The sequence below is a fragment of the Lactuca sativa genome, chromosome 3 (genome assembly GCF_002870075.4).
Source record: "Lactuca sativa cultivar Salinas chromosome 3, Lsat_Salinas_v11, whole genome shotgun sequence".
NCBI lineage: Eukaryota > Viridiplantae > Streptophyta > Magnoliopsida > Asterales > Asteraceae > Lactuca > Lactuca sativa.
Genome location: NC_056625.2, coordinates 123,397,836 through 123,421,204, shown reverse-complemented (window position 1 = coordinate 123,421,204; position 23,369 = coordinate 123,397,836).

Here is a 23,369-nt window from a genome sequence, read left to right as displayed (position 1 = left end):
TTGTATATGTTCTTCTCTAGTATAGTTCTATATGTTCTTCTCTAGTATAGTTGTATATGTTCTTCTAGTAGTAAGTATTGACTCATGAATGAACTGACTCATAGTATGATATTGTGTTCTAGTAATAATTCTAGTATCTTCCTAAACTACCCATATGGTAGTTTACTAGTAATCTAACTGGTACGTATGGACATGGATGTATACCCTTGCTAACAAAGGGCATGGGATGAACTGGAAGGACCTTTATGACTATATATGTATATATGTTATATAACTAATATTTAAACGACCTTTGGACGAGTACCCGATATCCCACTAGACCACTTCTCAAGCGCGAAAAGGAAATAGGGTGGATAGCCTTCCTAAGTCTTTTAAACATTTCTTATATAACTATACATATAGAGGCATGCAATTTATAATATAAAACATAAATAAGTTTTGAAAAACCTTTGAACATAGTTATTATCTTAAGAAAAGATCGACTTGATGTCAATCTATAAAACGGTTTGAAGGCATGGGTTTGATAAAACGATTTAGTATAAAGAAACATTTGTTTGAAACACAATTGTAATTAAGTTTGGAAAGTAATATACGGAGTAAAATGTACAGAGAAATAAGGAGTTTTAAACACATAAAGTGTTTATGAAAGACATTTGAAGGAAACTGTTTAGTAAAATGGCTAATGAGTAGCCAATCATTTGAATGCTGCTTATTAATCACATGTGATTGATATAATAACTAGCATTATTCTACTTGTATCCCCCCCATAAAAGATTTAAAAACAAGTTAAAACATTGATTAAGGGGTATGAACTCACCTATGGTGAGTGGTTCTGATGAAAATGTTGGATCAGTTGCTAAGTATCAAGTGGTGACTTGAGTACACACGCGAATCCTATTTAGCATATATTGACACATATATGAATATAATTAATGTTATGAACAACTAATTAATGAATTGGGACCACCTTAGGGACTAGTGAACACATATATTGAAGTGTTACAACCATAAATGATTGTACTAAGGGTTAAAAGGCTATATAATGGAGTGTATGACCAAAATACACACTATATGTGTGTGTGCGGCCAGGTGTGCTGCAGCACATGTGTGCGGCCTTGTGTGCGGCCAGGTGTGCTGCCAGAAGCGTGTGCTGCTAGAAAACATGGTGTTCTTGGTGTTCTTGGTGTTCTTGGTGAAAGATGTTACCTTTCCGGATGGTACTTGAGAGGATTTTCGAGTTCTATGCTTGAAGAAGTGAAAAAAGTGTTCAAAAATGACTAAGCGTGGTATATATAGGTGGAGTGTGCGGTTCGGAAGGGTGTGAGGCCGCAAACACATGTGTGTGGCCGCACACTCTAGTGTGTGGCCGCATACTCCATGTGTTGGAGTGTTTGGCCTCTTTTTGATTCCTACACTTTGAGTTAACCCATTTCCACACTCCAACCTTGATTATAACACGTTTAGAACGCTCCAATAGACCCTAAATGGTACTACAAGATAGAAAAACGAGTCTATTATTGATAAGAAATGAAGAATGCAAGCTAGAAATTTTTGGGTTGTCACATCACCCCCCCCACCCCCCCCCCCCCCCCCCGGTTGAAGGGAATTTCATCGCGAAATTAAAATTTAGACAAGGAAGTAGGTACGAATGGTTGAGTAATGAGGAGGAAACTTTCTAATCGATTGGTTCTAGCGCTCCTAAGTGAAATCGGGTTCTCGGTTGGTATCCCAACGAACCTTCAGTAACGGGCGGCGACATTGCTTCGTCCGCTTGACCTCTCGGTCGAGGGTCACTACGGTTCTAGTACGAAGGCGAGGATCTCATTATTCTCGACCTCATCGAGTGGCTTATGAGAGTCCTAACGGAAAGGTACTATGTCAAGATCGAGACACGAAGGGTAAAATGTACGTTACCGAGTTCGCGGCGTAGGTTTAGTCTGCGAGGTACATGACCGATTCTGGTAAGAATCACGGAGGTCCTGACTAACTTGGATTTAGCTTTCCACGTGAAGCGAAGTGTATTAGGCCATTCCCAGAGTGAGTTATCCTAAAGAACTTGGTCACTCACTTGGAATCTCCAAGGTTTCTTTTTCTTGTTTAACTTCCCAGTCAAGGGCCACCCCTTGATGGGTCAGAGTCGAAAGGGTTTCTGTGATTTACAAGGTGTTCTAGATGAACTATGATAGTAGGTCTGTAAGACCTAGAATTTGGCGAATTTCTGTTGGTGTCTCCGGTGTCGACAAACTCTCAACGATTTCAGATAATTGCCAGAGTACTCAAGAATTTCCACATCACTAATAGTGTGTCTTTAGGAAATTTTGACTCTTCAATTCCAAAACTCGAGTTCATAGAACTTTGCGAAAAGTATCTTCGAAGGTAATGTTTCCATGGGTTCCTTCTTACTACAAGGGTAGATAAGTGAGTCCTTACATGGAGAAATGACGAACTGATCCAATTAAGAAAGATGTACCCTATTCGTTTAGCTCATGAAAGCTATGGGCGTATTGGTCCTATCCGAAGGGTATCACTACGGATTCGAAGTGTCCGCATCGAGTTCGGAAGATAGTCTTTCGGACATCCTTCCCTAACACTCGAACTGGTGATATTCGGATCTCAGAACCGTTTCATCTATGCGAGGCAGAGATAAGAATTTCTAATGAAAATCTCGACGTAGTCCTCGATGTCCGAGGCACATACGATGCAAACCGTCGATCTCTGGAAGAATAAGACCGGAGTTCTCCAGGGTGATAAGCCTAGTCTTTTAATTCTATTTTTGTGTAGTTCGTTAAGTTGTCCGGGCTGTTTTTGTATCTCCGTAGGTGTTTAGACTGTAGGGAGATTGGTTTACAGGAGTCGTACTGGGTTCTAAGTTTGTTCACATGACGATGTGATTACTCGTAGACCTAGGCAGTTCTCCGTCTTGAAGTTCATATTAGAATTCGTACATGGTTTCGCAATCACAATCTCGTGTATACGAGTTGTGTATAATTAAGACTAAAAAGGTAGTCGAATAACTGATTCTTCTTTAAACTCATATCCCATTGGGGAAAAAGAAGTTAGAGTGGAATCATCAATTCTAAACTTGTAGAACCTTGATTATATATTACCCTTATGTATACATTCCTCAGCAATAGACCAACCGTATGAATCTTTGGGTTGAACTTGACACACTGCATGAGTGGTACTTCGGGGGTTTCTTTGGAAAAGAAAAGAACTAAGAGGTACTCCTGGCATGAGTACTTCGGTGTTCAAAAATGATGGTTTCGCTAAACAGAAGTTTACTGATAAAGAGACGTACGCATGAAGCTGTTTTCGTGAGGATCAAATTGAATCGATTTGTATGATAATGTCGGAATCATACTGAAACTTAAAGACATTAGATTTGAACATAAGACGTTTACAGACAAAACACAACTGTGCAACCATGAACAGAGTTACAGTACTTTAGACTTACGATAAGACTGTTGCTGCGAATAAGGTATACTACAAAAGACAAGTATACGCAGCACGAGCATCCCTATACAGACAGGATCTCGCGAAAGGTAACACTCTAGTTGCACTAGTCCTGGGTAGTTTATAAGTCTGTTACAACGCAACGCCTTAATTACATTAACATGGGTTCCGGAGTAGGTTCTCCCGCAGCTGTGATCTTGAGAATCCTCCCATCTGCGCCAGAGTTCTTCGCTATAGGGAAATCCTTCTTGAAGTGCCCTATCTCCCCGCATTGGTGGCATGACTGGCTAGTACTAGCTTTGGTGTCAGGATTGCGGTGTTTAGCCAGTGTTATGTGGACACGAGTGCCTTCCTCGTTACTCCACTTTGAAAATTGCTTCCTAAAGCGTTCGGCGTTATAACTACTCTCGTGTTTAGGGTTAGTCCCGGTGAAAGGGACTTGAGTGATGCGTCGTGCCGGTGCTCCACAGCTACGAGCATGGTGCCCTATTTTTAGGCAATTGCAACATTGCATCTCATGGCAAACCCCATGATGATGGAAACTACACTTATCACATTTTGGGAGTTTTCCCACATATGGCCTGCTCGGTACGGGAATGGCAGGAGTTTCCACTTGCTGCTGTTGCATAGCCAGCCTTTGGGATCTCTTGCGTTCTTTTCGGGCTTGATGCTTTCGCTTCTTGTTCTCTGCTTTTCGGCTTTGCGAGCCTGTGACTGTTACCGTTTGATGAATTCCTGGATGGGTACCACGATTGGAAACTTCATTCCCTTCAGCAGCATTGACTGTGTTGATAGTGCTACGGTGCGCAAGCACCATGGTTACGACAGTCACCACGGCAGCTGTAACTGCTGTTTGAAAGGTAGCGGCATCCATAGGAAAGGCGGAGGTTTCGTCGTTCGACTGATTGCTTCCGGTGAGTGATTCTGGTTGACCCTCGATGTACTTAGATTGTTCATGTATAGAGTATGACTATGTTCTTGAAAGTTTGACCTACATCCCTATGATGCAGTCCTAGCACAGATTGGAAGTATGTTCGCGGAGGTTTGACCTACATCCCTATGATGCAGTCCTAGTAATGAGTAGAAGTAAGTTCGTAGAATGGTCTCAAGACGTTTTTCGTTCTAGCCGAGGTATCGTGGGTTGGTGAATAACAAGATCCAACCACTGAAAGAGACTTGGAAATGTCTCCGGAGCTAAATTACTATAGTCCAATGACTTGACTAAAGCATGATTCAGATAGACTCCAATGAAAGTATGATAAGAGTACTTGAATAAAGAATGACACAGAAGTTAGCCGACTGTCAATATCTTTGATATTCACGACGTAAAAGTTCGGGAAAATAACCTTGTAAAGGTCTTACATCATATCCAGAGAAGATAGTTCTTGACAGCATAACGACCTAACCAAAAGTACTTACAGTACAAGATAATTTCATAGAAAATGCCACATCGGGCATAGACAGAAAATGATTCCTTTTAACAAGGAAAATAAAGTAAAGCGTCTACTACCGGTGACAGTCATCCCTCTGGTGAACTCTCAGTTCAGCCAGTTGACGTTCCACATCAAGTAGGTGTCTTTCGTACACCCTCTGGCGTACTCGGAGCTCTTTGACTTTGGCTCATGATCCAGCCAGTGCTTGCAGCATGGTTTCATGGTTTTCTCAGATCTCTCGCGAGCATCTTCAACACGAATGGTGCGGAGGGTGTGCATTCTCGCATTGGTGACAACTTCAGTGATCTGATGTAGGGTTGTCCTGCCTTGAATCTCACATCGGGCCACTCTGCGGACCAAGATTGGCAAGATTCTATCTGCTGAGCCCCCATTGCTTAGGTCTTAAAAGCTTCGGTCGCCATTAAATGGCATGGGCTGATCTTGTCCTTGGCTCCATGTTTCTAAACATTCCACCCACTCAGGCGTCGGGCCATGAAAAGTCGGATGAGGGTTAGGAATTGGAAAGGGAGCTGCTTAGGGTAGGTTCTCAACCTCTGGTTCGGAATTAGCATCGTCCAAAGGGTTTTCATCATGGTGATCATTCAAAGGGATAGGATGATCATTCCCTGGTTCTCCTCCAAACCAACCAGCTATGACTTTGTTCGGAAGATACTGGTTGCTGTGGGGATGGAGTCCAACCATGTTAGCTATGCGAGAATTGGGGTAAGAAATAATTATTAGACGAACTATCTAGATAATTATTTAGAAAATCTTCATTAGTTACATCGCTATTTGTGAAATGCATACCAGTTATATGTAATCAAAACAGGATAGGCCTTCGAATAAGTGATCTTAACTCCAAATTCACACATAATCGGGGCGAAGTAAAATTTTTCACAGATTCTAAGTCTATAACATCCTAATTACATATAGCCTTAGTGTATCCACTTAGCAACTATCAACTTAGTAATGAAGATCCCGTTTTAGTTCTCAAGTATAACGTACTTATAGTAACACCAAATACTCCTATAGTATTTTAAGTTTAATGTTATGTTCTACTGTTCTCATTGTGGTAGGGTTAGTAAGATTTTAGCATTGTTGTAACCACACAATTAAACTTAGGCACATGCTAGTCAACCCTCGGATAATATAGGTGATCAGGCTATATCTTGCCAGTTTTGACCATATGTCTCTAAGCCCACTTGTGTTGCCCAACAATCATAATTCTTTTGTACTGTCCTAGTGACACTGATTTTAGTATGAATGCAGGCACGTATACTTACTTAAATATTTTATTATTTAAAGTAAAAACTCTTGGTCAAAGTATTTTTAATCCCTTATGTATTTATAGTTAGTATATCTTTTATGGGTTGATATACTTAATTCACTATAAACAAAGCTCTGATACCAATCTGTCACACCCCAAAACCATTGAACGGCGGAAACATTCAGGAGCGGAGGACGTCATGTATAGTATCACAACAATGAAAAGTAGTAAACAAGCAACAACATCATCCATTGCATTAATAATATAATTTTAATACAAGTGTATTCTGATATGTATAATAGACACCAATGAATAAATCAAAATGAAAGATGAGTCATGAACGAGCTCCATCTTCCTTAATCCTTGCATTGGTACCTGTCTATGATGACCTGAGGATACAAGTAATTTTGAAAGAGAGTATCAGCTTTAAAGCTGGTGAGATCATAAGTATTTTAGTGTCTTAATTTGTATGAAAATACTTGTATGTATTTGAAATGTAAGTATTTGTATGTATACGAATTGTAAGCATTGAAAATGTAAATGAACTGTAGGTATGAAAATGTTTGTAAAACAACTGTAAACGTTTGAAAAGCCCTAGAAATCCCTATGATTCCTATTAGTAACAAAAGGAGTCTTCTACCAAGACCTAACTGTTCTCAATGTAATCTTCTACCAAGACCTAACTGCTATGCATGTAGTATTCTACCAAGACCTAACTGTACTGAATGCAGTCCTCTACTAAGACCTAACTGTTCTGAATGTAGTCTTCTACCAAGACCTAACTGTTCTGAATGTAGTCTTCTACCAAGACCAAGCAGTATTAGTATTACCCTTTGGAACAAGAGCAACTAACAATGTTAACTGAAGACATCCGTAGATGTACATTTACCTCTGTTGCTAACAGCTAGGTATAGGAATAGTCAGTCCCCAAAAGTATACCTGTAATGGTATCAACCGTTGACATCCGTGGATGTGCTTTTACCTCTGTAGCTAACAGAGATTCTAGGAATGGTCAGTCCCGCAATGTATCCTTGGGTACTAGGATATTAAATCCAATCTATCTCGTCGATTATGTGATTTGAATCACAAGGTAAAGATAAGAATGAGGATTATATAACAGAATCTATACATATAAAATGTACTAGTAATTCTTGTAAGTGTACTCATGTAAATATGATCATGAGACCATATCTATGTAGTAGTATGGTAATGTACAGTAATGTTCTAACTAGTACTGTACGTGCTCTCTACCTAGCAAGTATAGTAATGTACTCGTTCTAGTATCGTTGTATATGTTCTCTTTCTAGTAAAGTTGTATATGTTCTCTCTCTAGTATAGTTGTATATGTTCTTCTCTAGTATAGTTGTATATGTTCTTCTAGTAGTAAGTCAATATTGACTCATGAATGAACTGACTCATAGTATGATATTGTGTTCTAGTAATAGTTCTAGTATCTTCCTAAACTACCCATATGGTAGTTTACTAGTAATCTAACTGGTACGTATGGACATGGATGTATACCCTTGCTACCAAAGGGCATGGGATGAACTGGAAGGACCTTTATGACTATATATGTATATATGTTATATAACTAATATTTAAACGACCTTCGGACGAGTACCCGATATCCCACTAGTCCACATCTCAAGCGCGAAAAGGATATAAGGTCGATAGCCTTCCTAGTCTTTTAAACATTTCTTATATAACTATACATATAGAGGCAATGAATTTATAATATAAAAACATAAATAAGTTTTGTAAAACCTTTGAACATAGTTATTATCTTAAGTAAAGATCGACTTGATGTCAATCTATAAAACGGTTTGAAGGAATGGGTTTGATAAAACAGTTTAGTAAAAAGAAACATTTGTTTGAAAAACAGTTGTAAATAAGTTTGAAAAGTAATATACGGAGTAAAATGTATAGAGAAATAAGGAGTTTTAAACACATAAAGTGTTTATGAAAGACATTTGAAGGAAACTGTTTAGTAAAACGGCTAATGAGTAGCCAATCATTTGAATGCTGCTTATTAATCACATGTGATTGATATAATAAGTAGCACTATTCTACTTGTATCCCCCCATAAAAGATTTAAAAACAGTTTAAAACATTGATAAAGGGGTATGAACTCACCTGTAGTGAGTGGTTCTGATGAAAATGTTGGATCAGTTGCTAGGTATCAAGTGGTGACTTGAGTACACACGCGAATCCTATTTAGCATATATTGACACATATATGAATATAATTAGTGTTATGAACAACTAATTAATGAATTGGGACCACCTTAGGGACTAGTGAACACTTATATTGAAGTGTTACAACCATAAATGATTGTACGAAGGGTTAAAAGGCTATATAATGGAGTGTATGGCCAAAATACACACTATATGTGTGTGTGCGGCCAGGTGTGCTGCCAGCACATGGGTGCGTCCTTGTGTGCGGCCAGGTGTGCTACCAGAAGCGTGTGCTGCCAGAAAACTGATGGATTTTAGCCATAAGAACTTTGCTATGTGCGCATGCAAAACCCTAATGTTTGGATCTAGGCTTTCTAATTAAACATGCTTTGAATCCAAGACTTCTAATGGCTAATTAGGTTAAATAACAACATTGAAACAGATCTAGAACCATACCTTTGAATTCCTTGTTGATCTTGTAGTCTTGGAGCTTCTAGAGTCACAATTGTCACTCCTCTAATGGCTTACAAACACCAATAGCAAGGAAGATGATTTAGGAGAGAGGAGAGGGGAGGAAATCGGCCAGGGTTCTCTTACTTTAGGTGAGGTTCCGATTTCCCTTGCCCATGGGGTCTATTTATACTTGTAGATTCTTTAAGGGTTACAACCTAAACCCTAATTGGATAATCTTCTCTTAAGGCTATCCAAATCCTTTCCTTATATAACTCATTGGACGATTTTGAAGCTATCCTAGCTTCTAGAATCCGTCCCCTATATATCTATAAGGATTTATAGTTTATACCCCTTTATTTAATTAACCTCTTTAAGTCACCAAATTAATTCCAAATAATTCTATGACTTATATTAATCAAATAACAATATATTATTCTTTATATTATTCCCATAATATATTAATAATATTCACTCTCTCTTAATAAATCATCCTATCAAGTTGCAATGGTGAAGGCAACCCAAAAGGACCATGCACAACCGGGTCAAATACTTGCCTAATATAGTTGCAGCCTTAGACACTATTCCAACAGTCTCCCACTTGGATAAGTCTAGTAACTATATGCACAAGTACAATTCGGTTTGCAATCGTAGCTCTCAAAGACGCTGTCAAACTCTGATCTAATCAATCTTGTCCTTTAGATAAGGGATCGTACAGTCCTCTATTAGATATCATGCTGACAATCCTATGGAATGGTTAGTCAAGCATTTAGGTTTCTCGATCTCTGATTCATTTGACATAGAACTTAATCGAACACATCAATTCAGTTCTGACCGGGCCCGACACATAAGTCAAATCAAATCATCAAGCGGCCGAGATATCGCTTTTACCTTCTTAGATAAAAGTTACAGATAAACTTCGACTTATATGCATTTATTTATTCATTAATCAACTATACACAACAATGCGTTTTATAACACCGAGTTACTGATGCGTTTTCGCATTATCAATGTACAATCAACTAACAAATAACAAACCATATATCTAGGTTTTAAGACTATATGATATTATCGTCTTGCGATCATCCTTTTATATCATATTCCATAAGGTGATTCCAGCAAGCACGGGTTTGTTCCCATGCTCAAAACTAGTTCATAAGCACTCATGAACATTGCAACAATCCTTTGCTATGTCTAAAACCATTTAGACAATCTACACACCAATTCATGACAATCTTCATTCATATCTACTTCCAACATATGAACGATTGTGGACAATTTGAACAATTCGATTATTCCTAATAAACTCAATTATTCTGGAAGTCAAAACATCCAAAGTGAAACAATAGTTAAACAATTAACATAAGATAGTAACATTACTCATAAATAAAACTCCTTTATTTAATCATCAGATGTTAATTACATTTATGTATTACACGTTTCTAATACTATCTAATCTATGCTAATATCATCCTTCAGCCCAATACTCCTAGCATGCTGCAAGTGCTTAACCCTACTCAGTCCCTTCGTAAGCGGATCTGCTGGGTTATCTTCTGATGATATCCTCTTCACTACGAGTTGTCCTTCTTCTACACGATGTCTAATGAAATGATATTTTCTGTCAATATGTCTTGATCTACCATGATCCCTCGGCTCCTTGGTCAAGGCAACCGCTCCTTCGTTATCACAGAAAATCTCTATGGGCTCCTTTATGGCAGGTACAACTCCAAGATCACCGACGAAGTTCTTTAGCCATATCGCCTCCTTCGACGCTTCGCTCGCTGCAATGTACTCTGATTCGCATGTTGAATCAGCTACGGTTTCCTGCTTGGAACTCTTCCATGTCACTGCTCCTCCATTTAAGGTAAAGACCCAGCCCGACTACGAATGGTAGTTGTCCCTGTCTGTCTGAAAACTGGTGTCACTGTACCCTCGCACCTTCAAGTCATCACTCCCTCCGAGGACTAAGAACCATTCCTTCGTCCTCCGAAGGTACTTATGGATATTCTTCACCGCAATCCAATGTGCTCTGCCAGGGTTCCCTTGATATCTACTAACCATGCTGAAGGCTACATCAGGGCGAGTACAAGTCATAGCGTACATGATTGAGCCAACTGCGGAAGCGTATGGTACTCGGCTCATTTCTGCTATCTCAGCTTCGGTACTCGGACTTTGAGTCTTACTTAACTTGGCATTACTTTGTATCGGTAATTCTCCCTTCTTCGAGTTTTCCATACTAAATCGTTTTAGTACTTTATCCATGTAAGTATTCTGACTAAGTCCAATTAGTCTCTTACTTCTTTCTCTTACTATCCTTATTCCCAAAATGTAAGAAGCCTCTCCGAGGTCCTTCATAGCGAAGCACTTCCCGAGCCAGGACTTAACTTCCTGCAGAGTCGGGATGTCGTTTCCTATGAGTAATATGTCATCGACATATAGAATGAGGAAGCTTACTATACTCCCACTGGCTTTGACATATACACAAGATTCGTCTTCGCTTCGTACAAATCCAAACTCTTTGACTTTCTCATCGAAGCAAAGATTCCATCTGCGAGACGCTTGCTTAAGTCCATAAATGGACTTCTCAAGCTTACACACTCTATTCGGATGCTTCGGATCCACAAACCCCTCTGGCTGAGCCATGTAAACATCCTCAGCCAACTTTCCGTTAAGGAAAGCGATCTTGACATCCATTTGCCAAATCTCATAATCATGAAATGCGGCAATTGCTAGCATCACTCTAATAGATTTAATTTTCGCAACTGGTGAGAAGGTCTCGTCATAGTTAACTCCGGGAGTTTGAGTAAAGCCTTCGCAACCAATCGTGCTTTATATGTGTGTACCTTTCCATCCACATCGGTCTTCTTCTTGAAGATCCATTTGCACCCAACGGTCTTACGTCCGGGCACATAATCAACCAAATTCCAAACTTGGTTGTCATACATGGATTGGATCTCGCTATCCATTGCCTCTTTCCATTTCGCAGACTCCGGGCCTGCCATGGCTTCCTTATAGCTATTAGGTTCATCAAGATTTATTAGTGTGCCATCACTAATATACGTGTCCCCTTCGGTAGTAATATGTGACAACCCTATTTTTCCCAAAAAGCATTGTAAACACTCGAAAGCTAAAAACAACGAAATTAACCTCGAAAATAAAGTGTTCAAGTGTCTAAGTTGGGATGCATCAAATATTAGATATCATGCTAAGGTTTCCAAAAACATAAAGAACGCTCAAAACCGGGTTATATTGAAGAAATTATAACCACTCGTATAGTTACGACACGACGTTAAAACATTATTTGACGTAAAAAGTAAAATCTCAATAAAATGCATTTTAGCCTTAAGTATCTAAACAAAAGTCGTAGATCTCGTTGAAAGGTGAGCGTGCATAAAAAGATCGCCCAAATTGGACCTCGTATGAAGAACTTACGAATTTTCAAAGTTTCACAACAGTAGTAGAGAGCTAAAAACTCGGATTTAAGATCGAGTGTTATTTAGCTATCGCCACCTAAACGGAAGTTGAAGATCTCCTCAGTAGTAATAAAACGATAAAAAGACAAACGAAAACCGACGTCGAATAAAGAACCTATGAATTTTTAACGAACTTTAGGAGGCCCGGCCTATTAAAATTATATCATTAAAAATAAATTCAAAACTAGCCGACGGAGTCTAAATGAAAGTTGTAGAGCATAATCTCAACTACGCGTGCATATAAAGAACGCGAAAAACGGAGCTCGTACGCGAAAGTTACGGAATTTAGAAGTCGGAAGCCAGGATTACGCCCCGCGTAATGAGGGAGTACGCCCCGCGTACTAGACCCAGAGTCGAGTCTCATCGACCCGCCCAAGCTACGCTCGGCTAGACTCAGTAGTCCCATCGACCTGCCCAAGCTACGTTTAGCTAGACCCGAGTCGTAAGCCATGACGCCATTCTACGCCCCGCGTAACCAAGAACGCCCCGCGTACCGAGTACGCCAGCGTACTCCGGAAGTACGTGCCGCGTACGAGGGTTTCCAGCCCTATAAATAGAAGGCATGAGCTCGAGTCTTTGCACACCTTTCTCAATTCTTCAGTCACTCTCACACCCTTCCAAGCACCAGAGACCATTCCCTCACCTCGGTTTCCGCACTCGAGCCCCGACGAAAGATTTACGCTGCAGAGATCCCCGATGAGCCCGACGACGCAACCATCCGCGGACGAAGTTCTGCTCAACCCTAGCCTCTCTTTTCGAAACGAGTGAGTTCATACCCCTACTTTTCAATTCTTTTCATGTTTTAGGGGGGAAATACAAGTACATTATGAGTCGAAGTGTCGTCTTTATAAACATCTTTAAGCTTAGAAGGCTATTATATCACCAAGTTATTCTTACTAAATGAAAACATACTTTTGAGAAGCTATAACGAACATAGCTAACAAGTTATTCATACATTTTACGTATACATCTTGACAAATGAAATACTTTCAAATAAAAGTATAAAAACAAGTTAGATTTACGAGATTCATACATGCATTTCAGTTTTCCATTTTATTGTTAACACAAAGTTTATCCCTATTATTCAAGCATGGAAATCACTAATGCACTCCAACACGGGAAACTTTTCAAATCATTTAAAGAAAATATTGGATTTTCTGAAAACCTCGTTCATCGATTTACTATAAAAAAGGACATACTTTTAAATGCAAAACACTTATGAACTCACCAACTTAATTGTTGACACTTTTTCGAAACCACTTGTATTTCTCAGGGAATCAGTAATACAGGTAACCACCAGCTTTTGGAGAAGGAAACACTAAAGATGTTTTATTATGGAACATTTATCACCTCATTGTAATATTCTTTTGCTATTATGTATAACGCAACAACATACGTTTTCATTATATATGTGATGGTTGTGTTACTTTCTTTACAATATTCAATGGTTGTGATACTACGTGAAGTCATCCACCCCCGAATGTTTCCGCCATTCTGGTTTGGGGGTGTGACATAATATGAAAACCATAAAACTGGGGATGAACTCTAACTCTATCGGAACGTCTAAGAGGTAAGGATTCGTCAATCAGTTCAACCGGAGTTTCCTCCTCGGGTTGAGTGCCAGTGGTAGAGGTTCCTTCATCTAGCGACTCTTGAATCTCTTCAAGCTCGATTTGCCTCCCACTGTCTCCTTGGCTTATGAGTTCTCGCTCTCGGAAAACTCCTCTCCTCCCAAAGAAGACAAATTGTCCTTTGTTATATAGAAGAGATATCCAAAGGATGTCTGCGGGTAGCCGATGAAAATACATCGCTCACTTCGAGGTTCAAGCTTGTCGTGAGTATCTCGTCTTACGAAAGCCTCGCAACCCCAAACCTTGATATGTGTCAATGAGGGAGCTTTCCCTGTCCACATCTCGTGAGGTGTTTTGGCAACCTTCTTAGTAGGGACTCGGTTAAGGATATGGGCGGCAGTCTCTAAGGCATAACCCCAAAAAGAGATAGGTAGTGAAGCACGACTCATCATAGAGCGAACCATATCCAATAAGGTTCGATTACGCCTTTCTGCCACACCATTCAACTGCGGTGTCCTAGGAGGCGTCAATTGCAAAACTATTCCACACTCCTTGAGATATTCGTGGAATTCAAGACTTAGGTACTCTCCTCCTCGATCGGATCGAAGCATCTTGATTTTCCTACCCAATTGATTCTCCACTTCATTCTTGAACTCTTTGAACTTTTCAAATGTTTCTGACTTTTGCTTGATTAAATAGATATACCCATATCTACTATAATCATCGGTAAAAGTCACGTAGAAGCGGTTCCCATCCTTCGTGGTTGATCTAAACGGTCCACATACATCGGTATGTATTAGATCCAATAGACCTTCACTCCTTTCACAAGTACTCGTGAAGGGTGATTTAGTCATCTTTCCAAGTAAACAAGACTCGCATGTGTCATCTTCCCTAAGGTCGAATGACTCTAGCACTCCATCCTTTTGGAGTTGGGCTATGCGTTTCTTGTTGACATGTCCAATACGACAATGCCACAAGGATGCTTTATCCATACTAGTGGAAGAATCTATATTCAAAACATCATTTCCTAAGTTATCAACAATCATAACAGTTTCATATATTCCATTACATGGTATAGCTTCAAATTAAAAGACACCATTTAGATAAGCCAAAATAGAACCATTCTCATTATTAAAAGAAAATCTAAATCCTTGTCTATATAAACCATGAAATGAAATGATGTTTCTAGCCATTTCTGGTGAATAGAAACAATTGTTCAAATCTAAACACAAATTATTCCTAAGCACTAAAGAATACACTCCAATCTTGGTCACAGGTGACGATCTTCTGTTGCCCATGATTAGATTGATCCTTCCTTGCTCCACATCCCTACTTCTTCTTAGTCCCTGCACATTAGAACAAATGTGATAACCACAACCGGCATCAAGAACCCAAGAAATAACATGATTAGAATCGTTATATTTCATTGTGTATATACCTGCGAAAGATGACTTGATCTTTCCTTCTTTGATTGCTTCTCTTCCAATGTCCTATCTTGTGGCAGTGGTGGTACTCTACCTCCTTCGGGTTAGGACAGGGCTTAGCGGGATTAACTTTGGTCCCACTAGAAGAGGCACCATCTCGGCCTTTGACCTTGCGATAGTTCTTCGATGAAGCCTTCCTCTTCTTTCCCTTTCCTTGACCAATAGCCAAGATAGGAGCAGCAGGCGGATTGGGAGTCGGTGCAACAGACTTGTCTTGAAGTTGCTCTCAGCAACCCTCAAGAGACCTTGGAGTTTGCTTAGGGTGACCTCTTCTTTGTTCATGTGGTAGGTCATCCTAAATTGGTTGTACATCGGAGGCAAAGAGTGAAGCACCATGTCGATCGCCAAGTCTTCCCCAAAGTCAACATTTAACTTGCGAAGGCGGTCGACATACCTTTGCATCTTTTGCAAGTGCACGGTAAGAGATTCTCCATGACCCATCTTAGCGGAAATCATGTTAGTGAAAATTTCATAACGCTCTTGTCTCGCGTTCTGGTGGTATCTCTCCAATAAGTCTTGGTGCATCTCGTACGGGTACATGTCCTCGTAGGAATTTTGGAATTCGGAGTTCATGGTGGCAATCATGATGCAATGTACCTACGTTGCATCTCGCTCATCAGTTTCAAAAGCGGTGATTTCGGCCGGAGTAGCGATTTCGGGGTTGATTTTCTCAAGCTTCTCATCGAGGACATACTCCTTATCCTCATAGCGAGCAATGGTGCGAATGTATCTTATCCATTCGCTAAAGTTCGTTCCATCGAATGTGACCTTTTGGCAAAGGCTCATCAACGTGAAAGAACTAGCAGCAGCGTTGTTTGCGTTCGACATCTACAAAAGAAAAAGGACAAAGATAGATTAGAATAAGAATCCCTAATTATCACCCAATAAGAAAATTAGGGCTAGGATCCAACAATAACATTTACATACTAGAAAAGGGATGCCGTAATCTAACATGCAAATAAATTGAAGGTAAGTGAATGACGATTCACTAATTCTCCATCAAAAAACTTAACTATTAGTCCTAAGTGCATTGAGAATTCCTAGGTTGGAATGAGATTCATTGAAACTATTTAATGGCATGTTTAAATCTCGATATGCCCCTCTTGTTTGTGACTGGGATGCCGAGGATCACAAAGCGGGTGTGAATTACCATGCAAATTCACATGGTGCTTTCATTGTAACGATCACCTATTCGATGTGCCGGTAAACCACACACGCTCCATCGAACTATGATAAACAATGAATCACCCTTTGCCACCTTTGCTTAGAACCAATTAGTGTGCCGGTAAACCACACACGCTCCACTAACTTCTTAGCAAGGGTGCAAAGTGTAATTTCATGGGATTGCATCAATTCACTTTTCCTAAAGTAATTAAGATTGGGAATTTTTTTTTTAAAATGTAGTTACTTTGTATTACTTATTATACTTTTAATGAGAGGATGAGGTTGCCCTATCCTACCCGTTCGGCTAACGACCCTCCACCAATCAAGCAAGCGGTGGGTGTGAGTGTACACCCATTAAGCGCCATTTTACAGGCCGCAACCTTATACCCACCTTATAGATCAGCTTGGTGAATGAGGCCTACTAACGGTAAGACTAGCATTTAGTCATACATATATATTATTCTAGTAATATCATATTAGTATAGGGTTGTATTTCAAACCTTTTAAAATCTAGGGTTTGAAATTTAAGTTGTCTAAATTAAACTTTTTAATCACAAATATAAATTTCAAAACTTGAGGGCAAGTTTTAAAACATTTAAAACATAGAGGATCAAATAACAAATAATTCCAATTAACAATTAATATCCTAATTATCTATATTTGATTTTATTCAAGATTTCTTTGAAAGATAATTACCAAAATAATTAAAATAATTAATTAATTATCATTTAAGGAAATTAAATATTTTATTAGTTGATAAATACCTTTAACTAGATCAAGATAATAGCCATATATATCAAAAAATCGGATTTAGGTTGATCTATTATGATTAAGGTAAGTTTCCATAAGATAATTATGAAAAAATCCCGAATCTGGCCATTCCTGACGCCTGGACTCGCCGAGTTCACAAAGGGACTCGCCGAGTCAGGCCAACTCGCCGAGGCAACTTTGGAACTCGCCGAGTCCATGACTCAGAAACCAAAAAATCGAATTTTGTAGGTTTGTTTCAGTTAATCAAGCAACAATTTAAAGAAAACCAAGAAAGGCTCTGATACCACTGATGGATTTTAGCCATAAGAACTTTACTATGTGCGCATGCAAAACCCTAATGCTTGGATCTAGGCTTTCTAATTAAACATGCTTTGAATCCAAGACTTCTAATGGCTAATTAGGTTAAATAACAACATTGAAACAGATCTAGAACCATACCTTTGAATTCCTTGTTGATCTTGTAGGCTTGGAGCTTCTAGAGTCACAATTGTCACTCCTCTAATGGCTTACAAACACCAATAGCAAGGAAGATGATTTAGGAGAGAGGAGAGGGGAGGAAATCGGCCAGGGTTCTCTTACTTTAGGTGAGGTGCCGATTTCCCTTGCCCATGGAGTCTATTTATACTTGTAGATTCCTTAAGGGTTACAACCTAAACCCTAATTGGATAATCTTCTCTTAAGGCTATCCAAATCCTTTCCTTAGATAACTCATTGGACAATTTTGAAGCTATCCTAGCTTCTAGAATCCGTTCCCTATATATCTATAAGGATTTATAGTCTAAAGCTTAACTATCAAACAATTGACAGTTTATACCCCTTTATTTAATTTACCTCTTTATGTCACCAAATTAATTCCAATTAATTCTATGACTTATATTAATCAAATAACAATACATTATTCTTTATATTATTCCCATAATATATTAATAATATTCACTCTCTCTTAATAAATCATCCTATCAAGTTGCTATGGTGAAGGCAACCCAAAAGGACCATGCACAACCGGGTCAAATACTTGCCTAATATAGTTGCAGCCTTAGACACTATTCCAACAAAAACATGGTGTTCTTGGTGTTCTTGGTGAAAGATGTTACCTTTCCGGATGATACTTGAGAGGATTTTCGAGTTCTATGCTTGAAGAAGTGAAAGAAGTGTTCAAAAATGACTAAGTGTGGTATATATAGGTGGAGTGTGCGGCTGGGAAGGGTGTGAGGCCGCAAACACATGTGTGTGGCCGCACACTCTATTGTGTGGCCGCACACTCCATTTGTTGGAGTGTTTGGCCTCTTTTTGATTCCTACACTTTGAGTTAACCCATTTCCACACTCCAACCTTGATTATAACACGTTTAGAACGCTCCAATAGACCCTAAATGGTACTACAAGATAGCAAAACAAGTCTATTATTGATAAGAAATGAAGAATGCAAGCTAGAAATTTTCGGGTTGTCACAGTATGGGTCAGGTTATAGGACACAAAGTCGAAGCATAGTTTTTCTAATACAAAACATACTTTTCAAAGTCAGTACTTTTGGTATACAAAATTAGAAATTTCCCAGACAAGGGTTTAATCCATTTTATTAAGCCAGTACAATTTTAAAGACTTTAGGTGAGTAATTCTATAATACCTTAGTTTATACACCATGTTTATATATAAAACTAATACCCAACAGGAAATTAAATGTGTGTTTTCGGCCTTACTTCCTGTTCCTCGTTGGGTTGTGGACTTAGGGCAGATTCACCCAATTAACTCTCTATCCGATATCAGATTATATATATCAGTATAAACTAAGCTATTATAAACGTAGTCACTGTGGTCACTATTTTATTAGAAGAAGTATAGGTTTTCTTAAAGAACTTTTCATTAGATATAAAGGAGCCATTACAATTAACTCCATGAGTAACAAGTGAATACACTAGGGTTATATATGAAAATGATCCAACAACCAATGGGATGTGTGCGATCCGACTTACTTTCTGTTCCCAAGTAGGTTGTGAACATAGGGCAGATGCGCACAATCGATTGTTTGTTTACTCTGAGTTTTATATAACTTGTACCCGCTTAGTACCCATAGAAAGGCTTGTAGTTTCATTTTACTTAACTTTCATTCAAATAGGAAATATATGATTTTCTAGGAGGAACATGCGAACTTTTCAAAATAGAACTTACAGTTTACACCACTTTTACATATACATTTTCAACAACATTTACAGCTTACTCACATCACTAAAATCTTATGAACTCACCAGCTTAATTGCTGATCAACTCTTTCAAATAACTTGTATTCTCAGGAGGCTATTAGATAGGTGCTCGTGCTGGGGATTCAGAAGATGAAGCGTTATAGCTTCAAGTCTTGTTTTGTTATTTGTGTATGAATTCTATGTTTTTTGAACACGCACATTGTAAGCACTTTCTTTCGAAATGAAATGGTTGTTTATTACTTGCTTACCATATACATATCCCGTGATACTTAACATGACGTCCTCCACCACCGAACGTTTCCGCCGTTCCAGTTTTGGGGTGTGACATGTTGTAAGTGTAATTCTAACCAAGGATCTTGACGGGGATCAACATCCTCTTTACTATGTAAGAAAAAGTGTCTTAGATCTTGAAACTAGGTACTCCCATCTCAGAAAACTAATACTTACACTAGTTACAACTTCTACCAAATGAAGACAATATTTTGAAACTCATACCATACATGTAAAAACGAATTATGCCATTAAGAATGTTATGAGAAAAAAAATGTCTGTTTGAATGGCTAAGTGGTCAGTGAAGGTCAATACATATGAAAGTATATATGAAACAAGATCCAAGATAAAATTACAAGCCTTATAAAAATTTTCAGATAAGGACCAGGAAATCTTACTATGAAAGTTTAGACAAGGCTACATAATTAGTGTGGGTAGGTGACTTGATGGGATCTCAACAAATGGTAACATAGATGAGATACTTAAAGACATTTAGGTACATATAACAACATGCTTCTAGGACAATGGTTTGTCAAAAGTTGCATACTTGGCTTATGAAATGCCAAGATGAAAACTAGAAAGGTACAACAACTTTAGAATGAGTGACCATACTTGATGGAACTTATGTAATAGCCATTTCCACAAATCAACCTGCTTCAAAAATGTTTCTACCTGCTTGTCAAATTTCTAGCTCTGTTGCCTTTGTCAATTTTAATTACTCTCCCTAAGCTTGTAGTTTATTTATTCCAACATCTTAAGACACCTTATCAATATAATGAATGATCATAAAGAATGGTATTTCTTGTCGATTCTATGAAAGTGGTGCAATGATTTTGCAAATCTTGAACCAAATATGTATTGACACGTTCGGTAGACTATCAACGAGACCCACTTGAAGATTTATTTTCTAAGTAAAAGAAATATCGTGTGATCAAACATCCATATTATCTTTTATTCAATCTGAAAATCAGTGCATGAAACCAAAGAACCTTGTACATATAATAAAGACATGAATGTTAGAACTTTAGGGGGATATTACTTTAGATGTTCATAGAAAAATTGAACAACATACATAATGTTATATTTTTTCCCCAGAGCTGCTGATTTGTCTCAATTTCGTTTTCATTGTTATAGTCCCCCTTATATTTCTTTCTTGAGATAAAAGATATAAATTTGCAAAACTTTTGCTGAGAAAACTTACACACTACTTGTTTTTGAAATTTTTAGATTGAAAGAGATACCAGAAAAACAGAATAAATATAACAGACAAAATTTAAACAAAACAAAACAAAACAAAATAAATTTAACTACTATGAATGAAAATACACTAAAGAAAAAGAAAATTAATTAAAACTTTATAAAATAGAAATTTTTTTATTTAGAAATTGATTTTTTTATTTTATTTTATTTATATAAAAAAATAATTAAATAACACTTTGGAAAAGAAAATTATATATATATATATATATATATATATATATATATATATATATATATATATATATATATATATTAAATAAAGGAAATCAATTAAAATAGATGAAAATATGATTTTTATAATTTTTTTATTTTAGAAAAACAAAAAAATTTAAGAAACATAAGTTACAAAATATACTTTTTGAGCTCCGCTTTCCTTTTAACCATAGTCCATGTAAACAAGGTTAGCACAAAGCTACTTTCACTGTTAAACCTTTGAAGTTGTACATTAATGAGGCCTGCTCCATTTGGAATTATGAAATTGCCCATGTTTACTTAATTAACATCTGACCCTAAGGGTTACACTAATAACATCTTGATACAACTGATTATTTATTGCAAATTGAATTTAATAATTGTTCAATAAACTCTTATAACAAATTGGAAAATATTATTTCCTGGAAATATCAATTTTTTAGTAACATGTAACCAGTTATTTCATAAGGTATGAATAAATAACTCATGTAAAATATTTTTGGCCTAGATAAATATTTTCGTCTTTTATGAAAAAGTTGAAGCTTATATTTTATAAACTATTTTATAATATTTGAGACAAATGCTTTCTTTTTTCTCTTGTAAACTTGTAGTTATGTCAAAGGAAGAGGAGGAGTGGCAATTTGATTAAACAAATGAAAAGCATAGCTACTTCTTAAGGGCATGGGGGACATGTTTCTATAAGGCCATGAATTCTTATATGTTTAATAAATTAAGGGTATTGTTTATGATGAGTTTTGAGCATTCTAACACTCCTGTGGTGTACATGCAACCCTATAAACCTTGGATCTATGTTTTCCCTATTATACATGCAAATATTCAATATTCCAAGGTTTCATCCTAACTAGCATAATATAAAGTATATACAATACAAGAATCTAGTAGAATGAGATACCTTTTGATGGAGCTTAAAGTCTTGAATCTTTAAAAGGTTAGTGCCCCAAGCATGGCACCTCAAATGGTTCACACGTCACCAAAAAGCCTTGGAATAACTTGAGAAAAAGAATACTTAGGTTCACTGTATTGAAATCCGTCTTGCCCTCTTTTGTGTATGCACTAGTGCTAATTTCATGAACTATAGACCTCTTTATATAGTGTGAAGGATTATGGCTACATTCATGTAAACCCTAATACCCATTATCTTTCATTTCATAGGATCCATGGGTTAAAACTTTCATGGACTATCCATGAAAGCTTAGCCCAACCAAAATGAACTTGGCCCATCCTACATATATAAGAGTCTGTATTTAATTAGTTTCTTTGGATCACTAAATTAATTCTTGATCAATACTAATTAAATAATATGATTTCATATTAATATATTAGAACTTATAATATATTAATATAAATCGTAAGTATCCTTTTTCTCATTTTAACTGTCTAATTGCTCCGATGCCATACAACCCAAATGGACAATGCTACTCTCGGGTCGAATACATACCCATAATAGTTATGGGCTTAGACATCTAATCCAACAGTCTCCCAATTGGATAAGTCTAAAACTATTATTTCGTATGACTCAAAGATCTCGAGTAGCAATCGTAGCTCTTAAAGCCACTGCCGAACTTTAACCTAGGCAAATGATGTGTCCATTAGATAAAAAGGTCATATATTCCTCCATTCTAGATATTATATGGACTGAGACATGGATTATAATCATTCTCTCTGTCCATTTGCTGTTTTCCTATTTCCGGTTTATGACGACTGACTAATTGAACAAATCAAATCAGCCCAGGCTTGGCCAAGCACTTTGGGGTGTCATCACTAAATCATTGAGGGGCCCACATATATCGCGTTTCTCCCTCCAAGGGTAAAAGGAATGGATAAACTTCGACTCATATGCTTGCTCTATATACTTATGAAATCACACACAAAAATATGTTTTATAACACCAAGTTACTAGTGCGTTTTCACATAATCAATTTGTAGCTGACTTGTGGACTTCAACTCATATATCTTGGTTTGAAGAATACAGGATATTATCGTCTCATAATCACTCGTGATAAAATCCATGAAGTGATTCAAAGGAGCACTCATGAACACTACATCCACTTTGTCCCAAACAAACTACAGACCCTTCATGATAGTCTTGCCTCAATACCTACTTCCAAAGTATGATCGACTGTGGATAGTTCGAATAACCTAGTTATTCGGGAAGTCAAAACATGCAAAGTGAAACACAAGAATAA